The sequence below is a fragment of the Sapajus apella genome, unplaced genomic scaffold (genome assembly GCF_009761245.1).
Source record: "Sapajus apella isolate SASKATOON/1434 unplaced genomic scaffold, GSC_monkey_1.0 scaffold11, whole genome shotgun sequence".
Lineage (NCBI taxonomy): Eukaryota > Metazoa > Chordata > Mammalia > Primates > Cebidae > Sapajus > Sapajus apella.
The window spans coordinates 30,240,226-30,249,500 of record NW_022436951.1 but is presented as its reverse complement, the minus strand read 5'-3'; positions in this window follow the sequence as shown (position 1 = coordinate 30,249,500).

The following is a 9,275-nucleotide window of genomic DNA, read 5'->3' as shown; positions in this document are numbered from 1 at the left end:
TTCATACTGCCACCAGCTTATTTATGTCCCTCAAGTTGGTAAGTTAGATAATAAAATGTTAACTGAAGAAAGATCTTTGATTTAACCTTAGCAACCTCTTTTTAATAGACTTATTTAAAACTGTCAAACTGTTTTTGGACCTTGGCTGTGTCATTTACCAGGCATGCTGTCCATCTCAACTTTGCCTCACCCATGTATTTTACAAAAGCAAATGGCAAATGTAAAGAGATTGTTAAAATGGTTTTCAAGATTAAATATTGCAAATCACAAAATACTGGATGTTTTCATTAATGTGCACATTGTAAAGCACATTTATATGTCTCATGCTTTAAAATATAATAAAAAATTTATTAAATTATGTACATATAATTGTACTGGGAGATGTGGTTTTGAAATTGATTATGAAAATACATATTTGATAATAAATTTGATTATCATAGTGTACTGTAAGTGCATAGAATTATTAATATCCTGTTTTAACCACTTCAACTTAATTTTAACAAATACATAACTAGCATTTAAAATAACTCAAAAGTAATCCTAGGCTGAATAGAAAGTTTTTTTTGTTTTTTTTTTTTTGAGACGGAGTTTTGCTCTTGTTGTCCAGGCTGGAGTGCAATGGCATGATATCGGCTCACCGCAACCTCTGCCTCCTGGGTTCAGGCAATTCTCTTGCCTCAGCCTCCCGAGTAGCTGGGACTACAGGCAGGCGCCACCATGCCCAGCTAATTTTTTGTATTTTTAGTAGAGACGGGGTTTCACCATGTTGACCAGGATGGTCTCGATCTCTTGACCTCGTGATCCACCCGCCTCGGCCTCCCAAAGTGCTGGGATTACAGGCGTGAGCCACCGCGCCCGGCCTAGAAAGTTTTATATGGTAAATATGACAGAAGAAAAGGGATTCTTAGTATGAGTGCTTCTTATTTATAAACTTGGGCTAAACCTTTTAATTTATTTATGGAATGCACTTAAATTCTTCTTGAAACTAATTACTAAATTTTAAGCGAAATTACTGGTACAAAGAGAAGCTGTGAAGGTCCAGGAAAAAAATTTTAACTGTGGTCTTTAAATCAATATAAAAAAAACTGCCAGAATAGCTGGAGATTTCAAGGATGAATTAGAAAACTAAAAATTATGTTATTAGATGGACTTATTTTTAAGTCTAGGAAGGTAACTGAGTCCTATTTTATTTTAAAATAGAGACATATTAAGAGCCAAATCTCCATATGCAGAGGAATAAAAGTAATACAAATATTCCAGACATTAACTGTATAATAAATTAACATGTTTAATGGTTATTTCATGAGTAAATTATGGATATCTGCAAACATAATGAATACAAAACCCAAGAAAGAAGAAATTTTTGTATTAAAATATGAGTAGAAAAATCCAACTTCATTAATGACATTCTTCATGTGATGGGAAGGATCAGCTAATTGACTGAAACTATGTTAATAGGGGAGAAAGTAACTTTAATAAATATACAATGGTATGCAATATGAATAAAATATTGATATAAATATTTGTTCATCCTATTATCTGGAAGGCTTCAGTGCTTAAAGCTATGAGAAATATAAAGATTCTATGTAAAATATTTTAGTATTTTCATGTAGCTTAGAATTTACTGTATAGCAGAGATAGAAACAAGATGCCATATTAAAAGGCAAAATTACCTTCATTAAAAAATTGTGTTGGGCCGGGCGCGGTGGCTCAAGCCTGTAATCCCAGCACTGTGGGAGGCCAAGGCGGGTGGATCACGAGGTCAAGAGATCAAGACCATCCTGGTCAACATGGTGAAACCCCGTCTCTACTAAAACTACAAAAAATTAGCTGGGCATGGTGGCGCCTGCCTGTAGTCCCAGCTACTCAGGAGGCTGAGGCAGGAGAATTGCCTGAACCCAGGAGGCGGAGGTTGCGGTGAGCCGATATCACGCCATTGCACTCCAGCCTGGGTAACGAGAGCGAAACTCCGTCTCAAAAAAAAAAAAATTGTACAAAATATAGAGGCACAAAGGAGGCATATATTTTTTAATTTCAGTAAAGGAAACCAGGAAAAGCACTTCATGGGGGAGTTGCCTTCTTAAGTGGACTTCCAAGGAGGAACCCATGTACTTTCTACTATCAAAGAATAAGGAGAAAGATGTATTATTCAGAAGAATTAGGATGAACAAAAACATTGAAACAACTAAAATTCTTGGAAGAAGGGGAAAAAAAGGAATGTAGATAACAATTGGAGGGGATGCCTTTGGAAGAATTAAAGAAAATTATCCCACTTTATGGAGAGAAGCCAGAAGAGATAGAAACTGATACAGGAAGGTTAGTCTAGTTGATTGAGTTTCCATATGATGACATCTACTTTACCAATACAGTATGAAGTGAAGTCTCAGCTGAGAGGGTATGGTGGGGAGGAGAGTTTGGAACTTTGAAGAGTTAGGAAAGGGTATACAATTGTTGATTTTGTTTTGTTTTAGAAAGGAAGAAGGTAAACTTAGAAAGAACATGTAGTAAGTTCTTTTGGCTAATGATGAGGGTCCATTCAAAATCTGTGGTCCTGTATCACATGGTAGAGTAACCATTTCCAGCAATCTTTACTTGCTAGGGTCAGATTAAAAGGCAGATACAGCTTTGCAACCAGGATTGGTGCTTTATCAGTTGATTGGACAAGGGAGAGTCAATCAAATGCTGCTATTCAGAGTAGTGATTATGAAGACAGCCAATGAGTTCTAACTTGGTAAACAAGCAAGCAAATGCTTGGAAAGTGTGATAGAAAACATGCTGAGGCCAAGGAATTAGTAGAGGAAAGGCTCTGGTTTCAGACTGAAAGTTAAAATGACTAGTTAAATAGTGGAGTAGTTGGAATTGAGATTTTTGGTGGTCATGTGGCTTTACTGGTGTTGATTAAGGTCCACTATATAATCAAAGACAAGATGACCAAAATAGGATAAAGGAAAAGATTGTAGGAAGTGAGGTGGCCAAACAGCTGCCAATTCAAAATGTGGCATGGACTTTTTCCATGAAGCTTTTAAAATCGCTGGGAATGACTACCATAAAAAGGGGAAGGGAAACACAGTGAGGCAGGAACTAAATTTTTCATGAACACAGTGGAGAGTTTGTAGACATTTTGACACTGGTGTATCACAACAAATTGAAAATTACAGCTAAATGGTCTGAAGTTCAAAAGAGCAGCAACATTTTGAAGGAGGTCGAAGTACAAATGGTTTGGTAATAATGATGGGGGTCATGAAGCACATGAAAAGGGTAAATAATAACCTCCACCTGCAAGCAGTGTCAGTATCTGTCAGGGAGACTGATGGTTGGGTAAGGGGAAAGAGAAAGGAGAGAAAAGAAAAGTTGATAATAGGAGAAAATTTTGTAATCCCAGAAGTAGAGTTCCAGATAGGTTTCTTCAGGGGAAAAAAATCAGAAGTGTTTATGGTAGTTTGGAAGCTGTGTAAAGTACAGTGTGTGTCAGAATTCTCAAGGTAATAGGTGACCTGGAGGCTGTCATATCTAGAAGAGACTGAGGCAGAAAGAGAAATAGCTAATATTACATTCCTTAAAACACCACTTCCTTTTCGATCAACACTAATGCTTAAAAATCATCTGAGCAGGTTCTGCTTTATATATATGTTTACAATTATTTATATTCAACATATATGTACACTTTACTAGCTTTTGTGGACTTTATGAATTATACATAAAATGGGCCAGACATGGTAGTTCACACCTGTAATTCCAGCACTTTGGGAGGGCAAGGTGGCAGGATTGCTTGAAGCCAGAAGTAAAAAAGGCAACTGTGGTGGTGGCATGTGCCTGTAGTCCCAGCTACTCAGGTGCCTGAGGTGGAGGGTCACTTGAGCCAAGGAGTTCAAGGTTACAGTGAGCTATGATTATGATCATTCCACTGTATCCCAGCCTGGGTGACAGCAAGATTCTGTCACAAAATTATCAATCAATCAATCATACAAATAATGAATGAAAGGTGTTGAGAAAAATATCATTTTTAATGTAGAAACTTAAAACAACTATTCTTTTTTTCTTTTGCACAATAAACTGAGGAATAATACTGCATTAGAGAAAGACCTTAAAATTCATCCAGAACAATGAATTATTCTTTGGGCATAGGGAATGCTCAAGGAGTGAGAGAGTCGGGCTAAAGCTCTGCAGCTGCACTAAACATGAGCAGCAAGCCAACATCGGGATGCTCTCCTCCAGGGATGCAAATGTAACTGCAGGAAAATTTTATATTAGATCTTTCAGACAAAATATGTTTAGAGGAAATGACTTTGAATTGTCTATTACACATATCTTCAACTTGGCTTCTCAACTAGAATAAATGTTGCTATCAGGACCAGAAAATTTTAAAAAGTAGTTAATAAATGACTTGTAAAGTCTGCTTTCTGGGTTGACCTCCAGGCACCCTGAACTGAATCTTGTCCTTGCCTGGAGAAGTGATGTGATGATGAGTCTCGGTTTGAACCTTGGCATTCAGCTCTCTGATGTAACAGTTGTCAGTTAAGTTTTTTTTTTTTTTTTTTTTTTTTTTTTTTTTTTTTTTTTTTTAACAAGAAGCTAAAAAAGATTGAGATGCAATGGTGAAAAGATGATTCAGAGGTGGAAGATGTAATTGTTTTTAATGGAATGCCTTATTTCCACTTAATAGGATCTGCTGCATGTTCACATGGCTGGCTGTAAGTGCCATTCTAGACTACAGACTATGTGAGAAAAAATATTTCTTCTATTCATTGTATATTTTTTAATGTCCCTTGGATAATTATTTTTATTACTGCTTAATCAATCAACATACATTTGGTTTGGAATTTAAAAAATTAAAGACATCCTGAAAAATTAAACCTCGTGTTGTCACGCTAGAAAGTTGTCTCACCCAGCGTCATCTCTTCTAGTGGCTGATCCTGTTCTTTCTGAAAGCTACTTATCTCTGATAACAGTAGGACTGTAGACCTGAATGCAAGCCAAACCTGCCTTCCTTGAGTCAGGCCTTGGTCACAAGTGGGTCATCACTCTATCCAGGACAATCTTGATTCTTCCCTGGAATTTTTACACATGGTCTTAGCCAAAAAGCTGAGAAGCAATCCTAGGATTTTCCAGTGCACACTTGACTTGTTTTCAGCAGCCAAGCTGTGTGAAGGTGAGCCTGGAGCTGCTGATGGCCGTGGTTCCTGAGTTATAAAATGTTGCAATATAAAATGCACACTAAATCAAGGCCAAAAACATTCAGAAACTGTGAACAATGAATGAAAATTAAGTGGTGAAATGACATTATGTTCTATTTGATTCTACTTATGTGAATTTCTAGACTAGGAAAAGTAACTTATTTTCATCAAAAGTAGATCTGTGGTTTCTAGGAGGCTTGATTTGCAGTAAACGTTCAGAAAAGGGTTAACATAAGCAAGCAGGAGACTGATCCTTAGAAAGGCCTACTTTCAAGGTTGGTCTTGGCTGGCATCTAGAAACTTATGTTTTAAGAGTTGCCACCATTCTATGATAAGAATGATTGTCCTAAACTATTTGTTCAAACAATTGATTTATCCTGAATATTTGATTTTCTTGAAGTCTAAAATTTTTTTACAGAGTAGGCAGAGTTTGTTCTATGTAATCAATCCCAATAAAAACCATGGACTTTGAGTCTTTCATAAGCTTCCCTGGTAGACAGCATTTCACATTGCCATCCCAAGTCGCTGATGGGTGAATTAAGATCAGCTGGTGAGACTCCAGTGGGATAATACTCTTGGATGCTTGCACCTGGTTCCTTCCGGATATTGCTGGATGCAACTTTTCTCTGCTGATTTAGCTTTTTATCTGTTTTCTTTAATAAATCACTGCCATGCCTATGCCTATATGCTGAGTCATGGGAGGCCTCATCAAAGGTGGGGATGATCTTGGGACACTTGGTACAGCATAAAGAAACTTTTTGTCTCAATCGGACTGTGATTTATGTGGCTGCATTCAATGGTCAGAATTGAATGTGTACTTAAGATCTGTATATCATACCCAATAAAATTATTTTGAGAAAAAATGATCAATACATTTGTTAAAATACACGATTATGTGAAGCGTTATTCTTTAGTTGCATGACCTCTCAAAAGAAGACCTGAAATGCCATGACACAAAGAACAGGGTTCCAAAGACAGATTATTTCATCATCTGTTGAACAAAGTACATAACCTCTGGAAGGGTCTCTGCAATTCCTGTACCCACTAAACCCATAGAAATGATAACATTCAAGTAGTTTTGACTGACTTTTTATTCCACTTAGCCATATGGTTATTTAGAGAAAAACTTGGCATTGCATTTGAATAAAGTATATTTTCAGCTTTTTTTTAAGGTAACAAAAATGAAGGATCAGGGCTTGAAAGACATGGTCTGATTGATTCATACTTTTTACACCAGTTTTCCAGCTGTCAGGTGATGGGGGCATTTCATGATTTCTCAACAAACTATCCCAGGCATGGCAACTCTTCAAGTGGATAGGACCTTGTTATCATCTTAAGAGCTATTTAGACTTATTATATAAGATTCTTGTTGCAAATTCTACATGAAATGAAGATCAGTGAACATTCCAAAATATCTCCATCATAGTTTATTCTTTAGGAATTTCAGTGAAAAAGGTTCTATCATCAAAAACAGAAATCTTTAGTAATTCTCAGAAGTATTAATATATTAGCATGAAATGTGATTTTTCAAGATAGGGAAAAGAATTTGGTGTTTACCAACTCTTGTTTTTCTCAGATACAGGGCCCTGTGGGGCTCTTTTGGGAATTTATTTCTTGAGGAAGAGATACCATATTACCAAAGAGAAAAACAGTTGTCTTTATTTCTAGTTTTAAAACAATTAAAGTCTATAATAATGTAAATTTGCATATACGCTGAATTTAATAGTTACATGATAAAACTAGTATGCAAAATGAGGTATATTTTTGTTCAAATTAGAAAACGAAATTAACACTATCTTTTAAAAGAAAAGCAAGCCAGTTAGATGCCTGCGTTAAAACTGAGATTTCTCATTTCCTTGACTTTCATTAAGTTTAGGGTAGCAGCTGAGGCCTTGCTAATGCTCAAATCCTCTTCTTATTAGTATGTATAGTTGAATGAGGAATTTTCGAGTGTCAGATGGGTTAAAAGTAAGAGAATCTTTTCCTGCTGAGTTTGCTTAATTAGAGTTGGTACATCCAGATGTTATCTACTGGTATGCAAGAAGTTTCATGTTACACTGACAGAAAACATATTTTACACATGTTTTTAGCTCATGCATTTAATTTAAACTACCTCCCATAATATCTTGCCCCTCAAGTTGTATGCAGAATGTTGTGTTTCAGCGTAAAATACTGAACACCAAATGCAAACTTCTAGAACCCAGGAATTTTATATAACGCACAGAAAAAAATTATCAGTCTAAAAACCAACTCATCATTCACTGTACCAAAAGATGGTTGAAAGAAGCCTCATAAAAATTCAGAGTTAAGGTTGTATATTAGACAGAATAAATCTAGAGCAAAAATAATTTTTCTCCAGAAAGCATCAAAAGTCAGTGAAAAGTGACAGTTTTGATTAGAAATTTAGGAACCTGGAGATGTCTTACAAAGTGATGGCTATAAGTTGTCATGTCATGATGTCATATTTTCAAGTCTTAGGAACTTCTGTCAGCCCATGATAAAAGGAGATGGACCACATTAATTTTAAGTAAATCACTTGTTTTATGACACAGTATATATTTTGAGCATAGTAATATCACAAATCTATTTGAATAATCATATTTGTAAAATCCCTAGAATTTAAAAAATATATAGGTTTCACGTTTTATAGCTACCTCTTACAGTTCAAAAGATAAGTTTACATAAATTTTCATCCAGGCTAGAGCTGTGGATTTCCAGGGATTTGTAGAATGATTAGTTCAGTGGATTGTAATGGTCGCAAAGGGAGGAAATGATGTGTAAAATAATCAAAATGTACCAATTTGGAGCTTACAGAAAACCATGCAATCTATAATACACAGATATCATGCTTTCCATTCAATTTACTAATTCTTTCCAGAGATATGCTGCTGCCTGTGTGACACAGCTGCTGGTCTCATCTTTAAGGCACTGAAATGCCTGGAACTGATGATGCAGACACTTTGCCCATGCAATGCTTAGCTCCATTTAATAATTATGCATTGACAAGTGATTATGCAATCTAGCCATTATGAAAATTAAGCTATCTTAATGATGAGACAGATGATGGATGATTTTGGGTGACAGAATCATTATATTACTGTCTATGTTATAACTGCCTATAGACAGACACAAATTCTTAACATGATACTCATTAGCTTTCTTTGTTCAAGCAATGAAACTTGCAATATATTTGCAGTTATTTGAAATATACTGAAGCCCATATGTGAAGGTAGACACAATCTCTCTTGGATACTCAGTATGGAAATCAGATTGCACTACATTGTCTTTACTACCCCTTGGAAGTATAAATTTTGTAGGTAGTCACTGCACCAGCAAATTTACAAGATGATAACTTCCAAATAACTAAATCAAAATTCTATTCTGCCTAAATGGTACCTATGACAAATGTCAATTCACCTTTCATGTGCACCATGTAGAGGATCCCACCAAAGTACAGAAGCGACATTTGTAATTACCTTATACAATATTAATTGGCTTCACTATATTACTGTGGTCACAAAAGATTTCTTCTTAAGAATGATGTACTTGAGGCCAGCTGCCGTGGCTCATGCCTGTAATCCCAGCATGTTAGGAGGCTGAGGTGGGCAGATCACCTGAGGTCGGGAGATTGAGACCAGTCTGACCAACATGGAGAAACCCCGTCTCATTAAAAATATAAAATTAGCAGAGTGTGGTGGTGCATACCTCTAATCCTAACTGTGAGACAATTATCTAATATTCTAACATATGAGAAAACGTAGTTGCAGAAAGATATGAAAGAATTAGGCAGAAATAATGGCTAAAAGTTTCTCAAATTAGGTGAGAAACATTACTATTGAAGAAGAATAAATACTGTTGTCCTCTTTATTCATGGGGGATTAGTTTCAGAACTCCTCTGTGAATATTAAAGATCATAGATGCTTCAGTCCCTGATAAAAATGTATAAAATATTTCCATATAACATATGCATATCCTTCTATACAGTTTAAATCATCTCTAGATTATTTGTGATGCCTAATAAAATATAAATCCTATGTAAATGGTTTTTTTAGGGAATAATTTTTTTTAAAGGCTGTACATGTTCAGTGCAGATGCAATTTT